The sequence below is a fragment of the Saimiri boliviensis genome, chromosome 1 (assembly GCF_048565385.1).
Source record: "Saimiri boliviensis isolate mSaiBol1 chromosome 1, mSaiBol1.pri, whole genome shotgun sequence".
NCBI lineage: Eukaryota > Metazoa > Chordata > Mammalia > Primates > Cebidae > Saimiri > Saimiri boliviensis.
In genome coordinates, this window is record NC_133449.1 from 83,831,185 (window position 1) to 83,849,154 (window position 17,970).

The 17,970-nt window shown below is 42.0% G+C and overlaps 1 non-coding gene and 1 pseudogene across 1 annotated transcript; one reads left to right on the forward strand and one right to left on the reverse strand.

Moving 5' to 3' along the window:
* Positions 1 to 3,950: 3,950 nt before the first annotated feature.
* Positions 3,951 to 4,012, reverse strand: LOC120362206 (U7 small nuclear RNA). The gene has a single exon (XR_005578169.1). It is a non-coding gene; the product is annotated as a U7 small nuclear RNA (small nuclear RNA).
* Positions 4,013 to 5,745: 1,733 nt separating this feature from the next.
* LOC101040527 (ferritin light chain pseudogene) lies at positions 5,746 to 6,279 on the forward strand (annotated as a pseudogene).
* The last annotated feature ends 11,691 nt before the right edge of the window (positions 6,280 to 17,970 follow it).

The following is a 17,970-nucleotide window of genomic DNA, read 5'->3' on the forward strand; positions in this document are numbered from 1 at the left end:
ACTTAGAAGAGTACCTATACATATACATTAAGTAATCAATAACGATTTATTGAATGAACGAATGCCTACTATATGCAAAGAATCACCTTTAGGTTCTGGTGAAACAGAGAGGAATAAATCTACTAAACACTATGTACTTCAGGTTCCTCATCCACCAAATGGAGATGATAATAAACCTCATGGGACTATGACAAGGATTAAATAACTGAATACTTATGTAGTGCTTATGTAGTGTACCTGGCACTTAGTAAGTACTGTGTTAAGTAAATAAAATACATATATATATAAATCCCTGCCCTCAAGAAGCTCACATATATTACAAAGTAAGACATATTTGCAAAAAATACAGAGTATGCACTGCTAGCAAAGAAGACGGGAAAAGGGTCAACTTGCCCTTAGGGTGAAAGAAGTCTTCAGAGAGAAGCTGATATTTAATGAGAATCTTGGAGAATAAGGAGGTGTTTCCAGGCCAAAAAAGGGCATACTAGGCCAAGGACAACTAAACAAATGTTTGAATCAGAAGGCTCAGAGGTTAGAATAAATTTGTCCTCCCACCTTCCAGCAAGTGTTGATCCAGAGTTGTCTCAATATATCCAGCTTGTTTTTCTGACTTTATGCTTTAATTTCCTTATTATGTAAGGGAAGGTGTTGGTAACACTGAATATTAAATTGTAGTCATTTAACTGTGTAGGAGAGAAAGCTTCGGAGATTGTTACACCCTGGGGAAATATTTATTCCAATCTGCTTGATGCACATGGTGAAAAGCACCTGCTAGCTGTAAGTCACCTTCACATTCCTGAAAGAATTTTCAAGTTTCTTATCGATAATGCTGATATTTTCAGTCTTCGGATATGACCATTGATAACCATCTAGCTTAAGAGTCTTACATTTCATTTGTTTCAAAAGCACTCTGATTTCAATTTTACTATATATTGTATTCGCTTTTTAAGTTAATCAAAAGCATGTTTTAGGCTGAGCATTATGGCTCATGCCTGTAATCCCAGCACTTTGAGAGGCTGGGGTGGGAGGATCACTTGAGGCCAGGAGTTCAAGACTAGCCTGGGCAACATTGTGAGACCTCATCACTACAAAAAATTTAAAAATTAACTGGGCATAACGGTTCACACCTGTAGTCCTAACTACTCAGGAGGCAGAGGTGGTTGGATCACTTGAGCCTAGGAGGTTGAGGCTGCAGTGGGCCATGATGGTGCCACTGCACCTCAGCCTGTGTCACGGGGCAAGAGTCTGTCTCAAAAAAAAAACAAAACAAACTTGGTGCAGTGGCTCATGCCTGTAATCCCAGCATTTTGGGAGGCTGAGGCAGATGGATTACTTGAGAACGGGAGTTTGAGACCAGCCTGGGCAACATGGTGAAACCCCGTCTCTTCCAAAAATACAAAAAATTAGATAGGTGTGTGGTGGGCGCCTGTGATCTCAGGTATTTGGGAGGCTGAGGACAGAGGATCACTTGATCCTGGGAGGTGGAGATTGTGGTGAGCCAAGATTGTGCCACTGCACTCCAACCTGGGTGACAGAGGGAGAGCCCATCTCAAAAAACAAAACAAAACAAAACTCTAATGTCTACTAAAATATTTTCTAAAGGACTTTTTCTCTACATTAAAAAAATGTTAGGTCTTTTGACCAGAAGCTCAATGTAAAATTATATATATATATATATATAAAAATTAGGAAGAACATTACTTCACACAACTTTGACTAAGTCCTCTTAAGTGAGTGATCTAGAAATCAGAGGAGAGGAGCCTGACGGTGAAGTGGTCAAGGCATCATCCAGGGAAGACTGCAGGTGCCATGCACGAGGTATCAGAGCACCTCAACTGGATGTCCAGTTTTCAGGATATGACCTAGAAACAGTCCTGCCAATGTCCTGGGTGCAGGCCCTGAGAGATGAGAGGTAGACATCCAAATGCCACTTTATTCATTTACAATGAGAAATTAAACTTTCCCACGGACCAGAATTTTCTCACTTGCTAATTAGTGCATTTTCTCTTTGAAGTTAAGGTAAAGAGAAGCCAATTCACCATCAGAAGACACTTTACTAACTTAACTTAGAGAAATCTCTGTCATGGGGACAGAGACTTCAAGATGTGAATGCTCTGTGCATTTTCTCCCTGTAGACAGCCTACACGGGAAGTCAAATCATAATTTGAATCCTGCTGAGTATTAAGAATAAAGACAATCAAATATATGGAAATGGGCTAAAAGACCCTGTTGCACACTGAATAAGGCCCCCAAAAATGCCCACAGAACCCGTGAGTGTTATTTTACATAGCAAAAGGGACTTTGGGCAGGGCACAGTGGCTCACACCTGTAATCCCAGTACTTTGGAAGGCCAAGGTGGGCGGATCACCTGAGTCAAGAGCTCAAGATCAGCCTGGCCAACATGGCGAAACCCCGTCTGTACTAAAAATACAAAAATTAGCCAGGTGTGGTGGCATGCTCCTGTAATCCCAGCTACTTGAGGGGGCTGAGGCAGGAGAATCGCTTGAACCCGGGAGGTGGAGGCTGCAGTGAGCCAAGATCATGCCACTGCACACTAGCCTGGGTGACAGAGAAAGACCCTGCCTCAAAAAAAAAAAAGAAAGAAAGAAAGACAGACTTGCTTTCCCCTACTCTGAGCTTGGAAAGGTACTATCAGTTTTGTCTATATGTTTACCCAGGCCAATCAATCCTTTTTTGACTGATATTTTTAGATATATTAATATACATTCAATCCTATTATTGACATTTTACCTGGCCTAAGCGTCAGTCTGTCTCCTTCAGAAAATTTAATATTTTTCTGCTCTGATCTGACAGTTTATTCTCAGAGGGCAATCTTATTTCCTCAGTCTCAAGTCCTTAGAAGGTACTTCTCCATCATCCTCCAGAATGTTAACAAATTATAAAAAGAAAACATCTACCAATGGGTTAAAGCCTGGTACCAATGGGTTAAAGCCTGGTGCCAACAGATAAGTTCACTCTCTTCTATAACTTCAAAATATAGGCAGCCATTCTAATCTTAGAATTGTTTGAAATTTGTCACAAATGGGTCAAACTGTGATCATGTAGATGGCTGAGTATAAATTCAATACCCATACTCAAAAGATAACGGAACAATTTGCTTTTGAAATTGTCTCTAGCTAGCGTCAGGGCTGGTCTAAAAAGCAGATAAAGTGAATATCTATCCTCATGAAATTACAACATAGTAGCAACAGTTGAAATCCCCATTTTGATGAAAAAGAAACTGGGGCCTAGAGAAATTAAGTGATTTGCCCAAGACTGGAGCTCTTAAATGTCAAGACTGTGAGGACTCAAACCAGAGTCTAGGCTCTTAACCATTACCCTACTGATATGATTTGAGAAATATGGGAAATATCCCTTTTGTAAACATACTATCATGTGTCACTTAACATTGAGAATATGTTCTGAGAAATGCATTGCTGAGCAGTTTCATTGTAGTGCAAACATCTTAGACTGCACTTACACAAACTTACATAGTATTTCCTACTACACACCCAGGCGATATGGTAGAGCTTATTGCTCCTTGGTTACAAACCTATACAGCATAGTACTATACTAAATATTGTAGGCAACCGTAACACAGTGGTAAGTATTCATGTATCTAGACATAACTAAATATAGAAAAGGTACAATAAAAATGCAATATTAATAGTCTTTTATTATTTTTTTGAGATGGAGTCTCACTCTGTTGCCCAAGCTGGAAGGCAGTGGCGTGATCCCAGCTCACTGCAACCTCACCTTCTGGGTTCAAGCAGTTCTCCTGCCTCAGCCTCCTGAGTAGCTGGGATTACAGGTGCCCACCACCATGCCTGGCTAATTTTTGTATTTTTAGTAGAGATGGGATTTCACCATGTTGGCCATGCTGGTCTTGAACTCCTAACATCAAGTGATCTGCCCACCTTGGCCTCCCAAAGTGCTGGAAGTCTTTTATTCTGGTCTTGCCAGCAAAAACTGGAAAGCCTGCCAGACAAATTCTTAAAAAGCTGTAACACTACTAGTACAGCCTTATGGAACCACTATCATATTTGGTCTATCATTGATCAAAATGTCATTACGCAACACAAAACTGTATTTCCCCATTATCTTTCATGATGTCTGAAATATTATGATTCATTTGGTCTTAACAGCATATTCTTCTGGGAAAAGCAAAGCTAACTCTTTAGATAGTCTAGGGAGAAAAAATCATTATGTTCTTTATTTCTATTACTGACACCTTACTTCAGGCCACCATCATTTCTCACCTTGATTACTGCAACAGCCATCCAGCTGGTCTTCTTGCTACCTTGGTTGGCTCCTTACAATCTGTTCTCCACAGGACAGCCAGAGTGATCTTCCCAAAATGCAGGTCTAACCATGTCACTCCCCTACTCGAACGTTTTCAGGGGTCCTGCTTGTCCTCAGCATGGTCTACACCAGTGGTTCTCACCCATTAGGCAAAACCTAATATAACACATAATTTTCATCATCTTCCCAATCCCTTACTCTCCTAAAAGGAAATTCATATAGAAATGTATGGATAGGCCAGGCACGTTTATTCACACCAGTAATCTGAACTCACTGGGAGGCTGAGACAGGAAGTTCACTTGAGCCCAGGAGTTTGAGACAAACCTGGACAACACAGTGGGACCCTGTCTCTACCAAATAAATAAATAAATAAATAAAAATTATCCAGGCATGGTGGCACATACCTGAGGTCCCAAGTACTTGGGATGCTGAAGTCGAAAGATCGCTTGTGCCTGGGAGGTCAAGGCTGCAGTGAGCCTTTATTACACTGTACTGAGGGAAACAAAGCAAGACTCTGTCTCCCATTCTCACATCTCTAAGAGTTTGTTTTTTTTGTTTTTTTTTGTTTTGTTTTTTTGTTTTTTTTTTTTTTTTTTTTTTTTTTTTTTTGCAGACCTCACAAAGCTCAGACTGCTCTGAGCTACTTTTCTTTGTTCGCACGGATCAGTTTGCCTTGGGCTTCACTCCTCCTAAACTACCTGAATAGGCAGCACAGTACATACAATGGTTTCTCTCACTAGTCTTTGTGGAAGCCACTTTCTCTGCCTGGAACTCTTTCTTACCCTCTTTCTAGCTTCATCTGGGTAACTCCTTCTCATTCAGGTCCCAGCTTAGAAGTGCCTTCCTCCAGCAAGCCTTCCCTGACACCAATGAGACGTGACCTGCTGAACTTCCTCTATTATAGCATGTCACACTGTGTCTGAGCCCCTGACTGCTTTGGCCACTTCCTAGGGGATGAGTTTCTTAAGGGCATAGAGTATGTTGTGGTCACTGTCACAGCACACAATGATTGGCACAGACTTGACATTCATCATGAGAAGGAAAAGGAAGTTGGAGAGCTTCAATAACTGATTTAGGTGAACTTGTTCATATTTCTACTGAAGGAAACTTTGGGAAAGGAAAACAATGAGGCTGGGGGCACTAAAGTTCAGTTATTTTTTTAGAAACGTAATTTTGGAAATGTATGTATATATATATATATATATATATATATATATATATATATATAAAATAATGGCAGTTCCGCGGTCCTGCGGATCTGTCTCCGGCTTGAACAGTGTTCGGACGGAACCGATCCCGGGCCTCTTTCCTCCAGCCTCCTACCGCCCTCCCGTTTCCTCTCCACGTGGAGCCTCCAGGACCAGGGACCATCTTCTCGGCCGTCTCCTGCTTCTGTCACCTTCTGGCACGTTTTTGTGGTTAGCTCCTTCTTGCAGACCAACCATGAGCTCCCAGATTGGTCAGAATCAGTCCCCCGCGGTGAAGGCAGCCGTCCCCCGCCGGGCCGTGTGTGCCCGCAGGCCTCCCGCCCCAGTCTCTCTCTGGGCTTCTGTTTCGACCCCGATGATGTGGGTCTGGGAGGCACGAGCCCCTTCTTCCGTGAATGGGCCGAGGAGAAGCGCGAGGACTGTGAGCGTCTCCTGAAGATGCCAAACCAGCGTGGCGGCCGCGCTCTCTTCCAGGACATCAAGAAGCCAGCTCAAGATGAGTGGGGTAAAACCCTGGACGCCGTGGAAGCCGCCGTGGAAGCCGCCATGGCCCTGAAGAAAAATCGGAACCAGGCCCTTTTGCATCTTCATGTCCTGGGACCCGCACGGACCCCCATTCCTGTGACCTTCCGGAGCATCACTTCCTAGATGAGGAAGTGAAACTCATCAGGAAGATGGGGGAACGACTGATCGACCTCCCAGGCTGGCCGCGCCGCAGGCTGGGCTGGGCGAGTATCTCTTCGAAACCCTCACTCTCAAGAAGGAGTAAGAAAGAGTCTGTTGAGCCCAGAGACTTCTGAATGGGCCCTTGTAAAGTAACACGGCTTCTCCCTAAGCCTCTCCCTGCAGCCGTTAGGCAACTTTCTAACTACCCTAACAAGCCTTGGACCAAATGGAAATAAAGCTTTTTGAAGCGAAAAAAAAGAAAGAAAGAAAAGAAAAGAAAGAAGAGATAGAGAAAGAAAGAGAGAAAAAGAGAAAGAAAACGAAAGAAAGAAAAGAAAGAACAAACACTTATTTTGAAAATAATAAAATGGCCTTTTGGGTGGAACTGCCATCTTCTAGTAATTTGCCAAAATAATGAGCACAAACAGAAAGAGGAGAGGCACACAATAGATGTTCTCTAGGCCTCTTAGAAAACATTGAGTTTGCCGGGCGCGGTGGCTCAAGCCTGTAATCCCAGCACTTTGGAGGCCGAGGCGGGTGGATCACGAGGTCAAGAGATCGAGACCATCCTGGTCAACATGGTGAAACCCCGTCTCTACTAAAAATACAAAAAATCAGCTGGGCATGGTGGCGTGTGCCTGTAATCCCAGCTACTCAGGAGGCTGAGGCAGGAGAATTGCCTGAACCCAGGAGGCGGAGGTTGCGGTGAGCTGAGATCACGCCATTGCACTCCAGCCTGGGTAACAAGAGCGAAACTCCGTCTCAAAAAAAAAAAAGAAAAAAGAAAAAGAAAACATTGAGTTGTTCCTTTAGCTTTGTATATGCAAATATGTGTCAGACCAATTGTCCCTGACGGTTGCACAGACAGGCCTGCATAGCACTGCAGTTACACAGACTGGATTTCTACAGTGCTGCTGTAACATTAAGCAAATAATTAAACCTAGGGAAATCAATGCCCAGACATCAAAGCTAGAAATGAAGCATATCATCAGCAGGAGCCTTGCATGGGAGCAAACCAAAATAATAGAGACACTCTCACATTCCTAATGCCAGGACCCATCTAGAGTCGACAGAATCTGAGACAAGTCAAGATAACAGAGGCAGCTGTTTGAAAAGATTCATTGGAGAGTCTAAGGCAGCTCTTCCAATCAAGCTGTGAAGGAGATAAGACAGAAATAATCACTCCAGTATACCACAGAAGAAAGGCCTTGAAGGTACTGGGACCCTCACAGCTTAATCGGACCTAGGAAGCATTTTTTGCCTCTGACTTTCTAGTTGAAATAAAATTAGTTACCGATAGACTTAGGTGAATGCTGTACTGCACTTAGGTTCATAACCTCGACCTACATAAGCACTAAGAAAATTATAGGCCAGGTACAGTGGCTCATGCTTGTAATCCCAGCACTTTGGGAGGCCAAGGCAGGTAGATCACAAGGTCAAGAGAACGAGACTATCCTGGCCAACATGGTGAGACCCCATGTCTACTAAAAATACAAAAAAAAAAAAAATTAGGTGAGCGTGGTGGTGTGTACCTGTAGTCCCAGCTACTTGGTAAGCTGAGGCAGGAGAATCGCTTGAACCCAGGAGGCGGAGGTTGCAGTGAGCCAAGATCGTGCCACTACACTCCAGCCTGGCAATAGAGCAAGACTGCACTTCTAAAAAAAAGAAAAAAGGAAATTGTAGCACTTTGAGTTGGTCTGGTGGAATTATCTCCAGCCTTCTCCCTGTATCTGGTTACAGTAATAAATTCCCTTCCTTCCTAGTCTGTCTGCTTCTCGTTATTGGTGGGCCTTGAGAAAATGCAGTCGGACCCTGCTTGGTTCTGGGAACAAGTCTATAAGAAAGGTGATACTGTAGACATCAAGGGAATAGTCACTGTTAAAAAAGGAATGCCCCACAAGTGCTACCGTGGCAAAACTGGAAGAGTCTACAATGTTCCTAGCATGCTGTTGGCATTGCTGTAAACAAACAAGGGCAAGATTCCTGCCAAGAGAATTAATGTGGGCACTGAGTCCATTATACCCTCCATGAGCCAAGATAGCTTCCAGAAACACGTGAAGGAAAATGATCAAAAAAAGAAGGAAGCTAAAAAGAAAGGTACCTAGTTTCAACTAAAGCACCAGCCAGCTTCACCCAGAGAAGACACTGGGTGAGAACCAGTGGGAAGGAGCCTGAGCTGCTGGAACCTCTTCCCTATGAATTCATGCATATATATATATATATATATATATATATATATATATATATATATAAAACCTCTGGACTGAAAAAAAAAGAAAGTAAAATGTGGCTGGGCACAGTGGCTCATGCCTGTAATCCCAGCACTTTGAGAGGCCAAGGCAGGTAGATCATCTCTGGTCAGGAGTTAGAGACCGGTCTGACCAAGATGGTGAAACCCCATCTCCACTGAAAATGAAAAATTAGCCAGGTGTGGTGGCATGTGCCTGTAGTGCTAGCTACTCAGGAGGCTGAAGCTGAAGAATCACTTGAACCCAGTAGGTGGAGTTTACAGTGAGCCGAGATCACGCCACTCCTCTCCAGCCTGGTCTGGTGACAGAGTGAGACTCCATCTCAAAAAAATAAATAAAATAAAATAAAATATAAGAAAGCTGGCAAATATGAACCTTAGTTAGGTAGGTTGTCAAGGTGAACATTGACAGTGAGAAGTCATGCCCACAGCATGTACCCTTGTTATGTGTGATGAAAATATTACTTCACCTCTGTGGTCTTTGTAGGAGTGAAGGGAAAACTTCCCCTTCACCTTCTGAAGGTTCACTGAAAAATCAACTGATAAGAGGCAGATTTTTTCTTTTTTTGAGACGGGGTTTCCCTCCGTCACCTAGGCTAGAGTATAGTGGTATGATCCTGGCTTACTGCAGCCTCAACTTACCAGGCTCAATCCATGCTCCTACCTCAGCCTCCTGAGTAGCTGGGATCACAGGCAAGCACCACCATACCTGGCTAATTTTTTTAAAAATATTTTATAGAGTTGAAGTCTCACTATCTTTTTTTTTTTTTTTTTTTTTTTTTTTGATACAGACTCTCGCTGTCTTGCAAAGGTGGTCTCAAAGTGTTGGGCTCAAGTGATCCACTAGCCACTGGCTCCCAAAGTGCTGGGATTACAGAATTAAACCACTGTTCCCAGCCAGATTAACAGGGGAAATGGTGTACGAATTTATTAGCATGTGCAGAGAAAAACTACGCAGTGTCTCCCAACTATGCAATGAATTACAGATGGTTATATGCCCTTCTTTTTAGGGGAAGGGAGATGGGGAAGAGTGGATGATTAGAGGAGAGTAAGTAAATTATTTCTAGGGGAAGTCAATGGGACTGAAGAACATAAAATGGCCTGGGACAAAGTCTATTGGATCTGCTGAGAAGACAGTCGTTTGTGGCAAAAGTCTGTCCACCCAGCAGCGTTGACAGACTTCAGTATTTCTTCCTGTGATTTGAGTTCAGTTAATAAAAACTCAGAGAAGGGACCAGAAGTAACTGTTTTCTTCTTTGGTGGGTCCAGAGTTTAAGTAGATAAGGGAACTTCAGAGAATATCATACTGTGCTTACAGAGAGAAAAAAAGATTGAACTGGTCATCAGAGAAATGCAAATCAAAACCACAGGGAGATACCATTTCACACCCGCCAGTTAGAATGGCAATCATTAAAAAGTCAGGAAACAACAAATGCTGGAGAGGATGTGGAGAAATAGGAATAATCTTTTACTGTTGGTGAAAGTGTAAATTAGTTCTACCATTGTGGAAGACAGTGTGGCGATTCCTCAAGGATCTAGAACCAGAAATACCGTTTGACCCAGCAATCCCATTAGTAGGTATATACCCAAAGGATTATAAATCATTCTACTAAGAAGATACATGCACACATATGTTTATTGCAGCACTGTTCACAATACCAAAGACTTGGAACCAACCAAAATGCCCATCAATAATAGACTGGATAAAGAAAATGTGGCACATATACATCATGGAATACTACACAGCCATAAAGAAGGATGAGTTCATGTTTTTTGCAGGGACATGGATGAAGTTAGAAACCATCATTCTCAGCAAACTAACACAGGACCAGAAAACCAAACACTGCATGTTCTCACTCATAAGTGGGAGTTGAACAATGAGACTACATGGACACAGAGAGGGAACATCACACACTGGGGCCTGTTGAGGGATAGGGGGTTAGGGGAGGGATACCATTAGGAGAAATACCTAATGTAGATGATGGAGTGATGGATGCAACAAACCACCATGGCACATGTATACCTATGTAACAAACATGCATGTTCTGTACATGTAACCCAGAACTTAAAGTATAATAAAAATACAAATAAATAAATAAAAACAAACAAACAAAAAAAAGATTGAGAGCCAGGGGCTGAGGGGGATTAGGGATTGGGGGGAAGGTCAGAGAGATCTTGAGGTTTTTTCTTCCATTCAGCGTGTAAGAATGCCATATTTGGGGGTATTGGTTTCTGAGCCCCAACATTCTCTACCCCCTAACCCATAAACCCAGTCTAATAATAAGAAAAACATTTTAGCTGGGCATGGTGGCGCGTGCCTGTAATCCCAGCTACTCAGGAGGCTGAGGCAGGAGAATTGCCTGAACCCAGGAGGCGGAGGTTGCGGTGAGCCAAGATCGCGCCATTGCACTCCAGCCTGGGTAACAAGAGCGAAACTCCGTCTCAAAAAAAAAAAAAAAAGAAAAAGAAAAACATTAGACAAATTCCAGTTGAAGAACATTCTACAAAATATCTGATGAGAAGTTTTCAAAGCTGTCAAGGTCATTAAAAACAAGAAAAGTCTAATAAACTGCCACAGCCAAGAGTAGCCCAAAGAAACATAATGACTGAGGCCAGGCCCGGTAGCACATGCCTGTAATCTCAGCACTTTGGGAGGCTGAGGTAGGCAAATCATCTGAGGTCAGGAGTTTGAGACCAGCCTGGCCAACATGGTGAAACCCCATCTCTACTAAAAATACAAAAATTAGCCTACTGAGGTGGTGGGGACCTGTAATCCCAAATACTTGGGAGGCTGAGGCAGGAGAATCACTTGAACCTGGGAGGTGGAAGTTGCAGTGAGCCAATATCATGCCACTGCACTCCAGCCTGGACAACAGTGTGAGACTCCATTTCAAAAAAAGCCAGAAAAAGAAAAAGACAGAAAGAAACATGATGACTAAATATAATCTAGTATCCTAGATGGGATTCTGAAACAGAAAAAGAATATTAGGCAAAACATAAAAAATCTGAATAAAGTATGGACTTTTATTCATAATAAAGTATCAATATTGGTTCATTAATTATAACAAATATACCAAGATATAGGGAAAAACAGATTTCCTCACCCACTGCAGGGTTTTTATCTGAGACCTCTGTAACAAAAGACAGATTAACAAGAGAAAAGCATAACAAAATTATTTAACCAAAGTTGTACATGACATGCGAGCTTTCAGAAATGAAAAGACCCAGGAAAAACTGTATTTTTATGAATAGTCAGACGTATGATTGGAAGACAAACAGGTATGATGAAATGGTAATAAACCGGGGGGAACTACGCTTGTTTTTTCAGTTTCTCCTTGGCATCCCTGTGTGGTATTTCTTCCATCCGGGTATAAGGCAGGACACCTGTTACATGAGGGCCTTCATAGGAGGAAAGGAGGGAAAAGGCCAGAGAGTGACCTTCCAGGTTTTTATGGTCTGCTTCAGGGGAGAAAAAGAGTGAAGGAAATTCTAAGTTTTTATGGCCTGCTTTAGGGGAGAAAGACACCAAAGAAGGTCAAGGAGACCCTCCTGCTTCTGCTGTCTTCTCAGTTTTCAAACTATCCTGTTTCAGGACAATGTGTTCTGAGCTCCGACAATGCTAATGCTAATAATAGAGGAAACTGGCTGCAGGATATATGTGAACTCGCTCTACTCTCTGGGCAATTTTTCAGTAAACCTAAAACTGTTTTTTTTTTGGAGAACAGATGGTGTTTGGTTACATGGATATGTTCATTAGTGCTGATTTCTGAGATTTTGGTGCACCCGTCACCCTAGCAGTGTACACTGTACCCAATGTGTAGTCTTTTGTCCCTTGCTCCATTCCCTCCAAGTCCCTAAAGTCCACTGTATCATTCTTATGCTTTTGCGTCCTTATAACTTAGCTCCCACTTTTAAGTGAGAACATACGATGTTTGCTTTTCCATTCCTGAGTTACTTCTCTTAGAATAATGGTCTCCGATCATTGATCGATGGGCATTTGGACCGGTTTCATATTTTTGCAATTGCAAACTGTGCTGCTATAAACAAGCATGTGCAAGTGTCTTTTTCATATAATGACTTCTTTTCCTCTGGGTAGATACCAGCAATGGGATTGCTGGATCAAATGCTAGGTCTACTTTTAGTTCTTTAATGAATCTCCACACTGTTTTCCATGGTGCTGGTGCTGATTTATATTCCCATCAGCAGTGTGAAAGTGTTCCCTTTTCACCACATCCATGCCAACATCTATTATTTTTTGATTTTTAAATTATGGTCCTTGTTGTAGGTATCATATTATGGTTTTGATGAGCATTTCTCTGATAATTAGTGATGTTGAGCATTTTTTAAATATGTTTGTTGGCCATTTCTATATCTTCTTTTGAGAATTGTCTATTCATATTCTTAGCCCACTTATTGATGGGATTTTTTTTTTTTCCTTGCTAATTTGAGTTCCTTGTAGATTCTGGACATAGTGCTTTGCCAGATTAGTGCTTTGCTGCATAGTTTGCAAAGATTTTCTCCCACTCTGTGGGTTGTCTGTTTTTTTTTTTGTTTGTTTTGTTTTGAGACTGTCACTTTGTTGCTCAGGCTAAGTGCAGTGGCACAACCTCAGCTCACAGCAACCTCTGCCTCCTGGGTTCAAGTGATTCTCCGGCCTTAGCCTCCGGAATAGCTGGGACTACAGGCATCTGCCACCATGCCCAGCTGATTTTTCTATTTTTAGTAGAGATGGGGTTTCACCATGTTGCCCAGGCTGGTCTCAAATTCTTGACCTCAGGCGACCTGCCCTCCTTAGCCTCCCGAAGTGCTGGGATTACAGGCGTGAGCCACCACGCCCAGCCAGGGTTTTCTGTTTACTCTGCTGATTATTTCTTTCCCAGTGAAGAAGCTTTTTAGTTTCACTAAGTCCCACCTATTTATCTTTGTTTTTGTTGCATTTGCTTTTGGGTTCTTAGAAATGAAGTTTTGTCTAAGCCGATGTCTAGAAGGCTTTTTCTGATATTATCTTTCAGAATTTTTATGATCTCAGGTTGTAGATTTAAGTTTTTGATCCATTTTGAGTTGATTTTTGTATAAGGTAAGAGATGAGAGTTCAGTTTCTTTTTTTTTTATTATTTTTTTTATTTTTAGAGATGGGGTTTCACCCTTTTGGCCAGGCTGGTCTTGAACTTCTCACCTCAGGGGATCCAGCCACCTCAGCCTCCCAAAGTGCTGGGATTACAGGCGTGAGCCACCTCACCCAGCCGAGAATCCAGTTTCATTCTTTGACATGTATCTAGCCAATTATCCCAGCACCATTCCTTTAACAGGATGTTCTTTCCCCACTTGTGTTTTTGTTTGCTTTGTCGAAGATCAGTTGGCTATAAGTATTTGGCTTTCTGGGTTCTCTATTCTGTTCCACTGGTCTATGTGCCTATTTTTATGCCAGTACTATGCTGTTTTGGTGACTATAGGCTTATAGTATAGTTTGAAGTCAAGTAATATGATGCCTTCAGATTTCTTCTTTTTGCTTAGTCTTGATTTGGCTATTCAGTTTCTTTTTTGGTTCCATATGAATTTTAGGATTGTTTTTTCTAGTTCTGTAAAGAATGATGGGAATGGCACTGAAGCTGTAGATTGCTTTTGGCAGTATGGTCATTTTCACAATCTTTATTCTAACCATTCATGAGTATGGGATGTGTTTCCATTCGTTTACGTCATCCCTGGTTTCTTTCAGCAGTGTTTTATAGTTTACCTTGCAGAGGTCTTTCACCTTCATGGTTAGGTATATTCCTAAGATTTTGTTTTGTTTTGTTTTGCAGCTATTGTAAAATGGATGGAGTAATCGATTTCATTCTCAGCTTGGTTGCCGTTGCTGTATAGCAGTACTACTGATTTGTTTACATTAATTTTTGTATTCTGAAGCTTTACAAATTCATTTATCAGTTCTAGGGGCTTTTTGGATGAGTCTTTAGCGTTTTCTAGGTATATGATCATATTATCAGGAAACAGCGACAGTTTGATTTCCTCTTTACCAACTGGATGCCCTTGATTCTTTCTCTTGTCCGATTGCTGGCTAGGACTTCCCTTACTATGTTGAATAGAAGTGGTGAAAGTGGGCATCCTTGTCTCGATCCCGTTTTCATGGGGAACGCTTTCAACTTTTCCCCATTCGGTATGATGTTGGCTGTGGGTTTGTCATAGATGGCTTTTATTAACTTAAGATATGTCCCAGCCAGGCGCGGTGGCTCAAGCCTGTAATCCCAGCACTTTGGGAGGCCGAGGCGGGTGGATCACGAGGTCAAGAGATCGAGACCAACCTGGTCAACATGGTGAAACCCCGTCTCTACTAAAAATACAAAAAATTAGCTGGGCATGGTGGCGCGTGCCTGTAATCCCAGCTACTCAGGAGGCTGAGGCAGGAGAATTGCCTGAACCCAGGAGGCGGAGGTTGCGGTGAGCCGAGATCGCGCCATTGCACTCCAGCCTGGGTAACAAGAGCGAAACTCCATCTCAAAAAAAAAAAAAAAAGATATGTCCCTTCTATGCTGATTTTGCTGAGGGTTTTAATCATAACAGAATGCTGGATTTTGTCAAATGCTTTCGTCAAATGCTTTTTGTCTATTAAGATGATCATGTGATTTTTGTTTTAAATTCTGTTTATGTGGTATATCACATTTATTGATTTGGGTATGTTAAACCATCCCTACATCCCTGATATAAAACCCACCTGATCGTGATGGATTATCTTTTTTTCCTTTTTTTCTTTTTTTCTTTTTTCTTTTTTTTTTTTTTTAAGACAGAGTCTTGCTCTGTTGCCCACACTGTAGTGCAGTAGCACAGTCTTGGCTCACTGCAATCTCCACCTGCCAGGTTCAATCGATTCTCCTGCCTCAGCCTCCTAAGTAACTGAGATTACAGGCACGTGCCACCACACCCGGCTAACTTTTGTATTTTTAGTAGAGACGGGGGTTTGCCATGTTGGCCAGGCTAGTCTCAAACTCCTGACCTCAGGTGATCCACCTGTCTCGGCCTCCCAAAGTGCTGGGATTACAGGCATGAGCCACTATGCCCAGATTGAGACAGAATCTTGATCTGTTGCCCAGACTTGAGTACAGTGACGTGATCTTGGCTCACTGCAACCTCTGGCTCCCAGGTTCAAGTGATTCTCCTGCCTCAGCTTCCCAAGTAGGTGGGACTACAGGTGCATGTCACAGCACCCGGCTAATTTTTAGTGTGTTTTTAGTAGAGATGGGGTTTTGCAATGTTAGCCAGGCTGGTCTCGAACTCCTGACCTCAGGTAATCGACCCACCTCAGCTTTCCAAAGTGCTGGGATTAAAGGCATGAGCCACCGCACTTGGCCTGGATTTTTGCATCTATGTTCATCAGGAATATTGGTCTGTATTTTCTTTTTTTTTGTTATGTCCTTTCCTGGTTTGGGTTTTAGGGTGATACTGGCTTTGTAGAATGATTTAGGAAGGATTCCCTCTTTATCTTTTGGAACAGTGTCAACAGAATTGGTACCATTTCTACTTTGAATGCCTGGTAGAATTCAGCTGTGAATCCATCTGGTCCTGGACTTTTTTGTGTTGGCGATTTTTTTATTACCATTTCAAACTTGCTGCTTGTTATTGGTCTGTTCAGAGTTTCTATTTCTTCCTGGTTTAATCTAGGAGGATTGTATGTTTCCAGGAAAAAAAAATCTTTAAGTTTAATTTTAAAATTTGGCAAGCCTTTGAATACATGCAATACCCAAAAATGGTGTATAAATCCAGTACTCCCATAAAGATACTCAACCCCTTTAGTCACTGACAAATGCAAATCAAGTCACAATGCAATACTATTAGCAATACACTAAAATGGTAAAAATGTAAAAGACTGGAAAACTCTGTAGCTGTAAAGCACCTGAAATTCTCAAACACTGACAGGAAAACAAAACGATGCAATTGCTCTAAAAATCAGGTTGACTCTCAACCCAGATACTTAGGAGGCTGAGGCAGGAGGACTGCTTGAGCTTAGGAGCTCGAGATTAGCCTGGACAACATAGGGAGAGCCGCTCTCTTAGAAAAAATTAATGTGGAATTTCTTATAAACACATACTTTCCATAACAGCTAGCAATTCCACTCCTGGGTCATTGCTCAAGAATAAAATACATGGTCACGCCACACACAGATACACATACATACAATGCAAAATGAAATGATCAACAAAAAAAAGCATAATAACCTGGAAATTAATGGCAACTCTTTGAAAGGTTATGAGGCTGTGCGTGCTGGCTATAGGAAAGAAAAAATATTTTTTCTTCTACCCTTTTTGGTCTAGGCTGAGTCTCAAAAACAAAAGACAGATTAATAAGAGAAAAGAATACAAATTTATTTAATGGAAGTTTTATGTCATATGGGAGCCTTAATAAGGAAAACCAGAGCTGAACAGTTATACCTGTGGTTTTAATGCTAGGTTTGATGAAGATTGGAAAGTTGTGAAAAATAAGATAGGACAAAATGAGCTAAGGAAAATAAACTGGGGGAAACAGCGAGGCCCGTCCATTCGGATTCCTCGTGGACGGAGTCTCTCCATCTTCAGAGACAAGGAGAATGGAGAGGGCACCCCTTGCATTAGAGTCCTACAACCTGCTTCAGTGAATGGTCAGAGTCCTTTTGAAGTCCTACTTCTCAAATTCCTTCAGCTTGAAATATTAAATATGGGCCCGGCACAGCAGCTCATGCCTGTAATCCCAACAATTTGGGAGGCTGAGGTGGGAGGATTGATTAAGCCCAGGAATTCAAGACCACCCTGTGCAACATAGGGAGACCCCATATCTACTAAAAAAAAAAAAAGAAAGTAGCCAAGCATGGTGGCACCGGCCTATGCTCCCAAATACTCAGAAGGCTGAGGCAAGAGGACCACTTAAGCCCAGGACTCCAAGACTGCAGCGAGCCGTGATCACGCCACTGCACTCTAGCATCGGTGACAGAGTGAGACCCTGTCTCAAAACAAAATAAAAGCCCAAAATATTAAATATAATAAGGCACCCTATTTTGGGGTAGCGAATCCTGAACCCTGTCAGGGGTAAGAGATCATGGTATGTACCACTTCTCAAATCATTTAACAAAAGAAAAAAGGAAGGCGGGTAGGAAGAAAAGAAGGGAGGGAGGGAAGGAGAGAGGGGAAGAAGTAAATGTGGCGAGACATCCAAAATGGGTGAATCAAGATGCCAAATACATGAGCTGTTATTCTTGCAACTTTTCTATAGGTTAGAAAATTTTCAAAATAGGAAATTGTTGGGTACGGCTAGCTCAGTAATACTGCTGGTAAGATGATAGAAATTTCTCTAGAGGTCATTTTTGTATTTTTTACTTGGCTCACTGGCTCGAGGCTGGCCAAAGCATTTATGTTGTCCCAGCACTTAAAATGTGCCTGTCTTCACAGAACAGTCTGTTCTCACTGTTTATTAAGAGTTGCCCAGATGGTTCAACTAAATTTAGGATTATGCGTTTAACACCAGTACGATCCAGTTGTAAAATGAAAAGCTCCCTCATACAACTTTTTTTGTACTCCATGACTC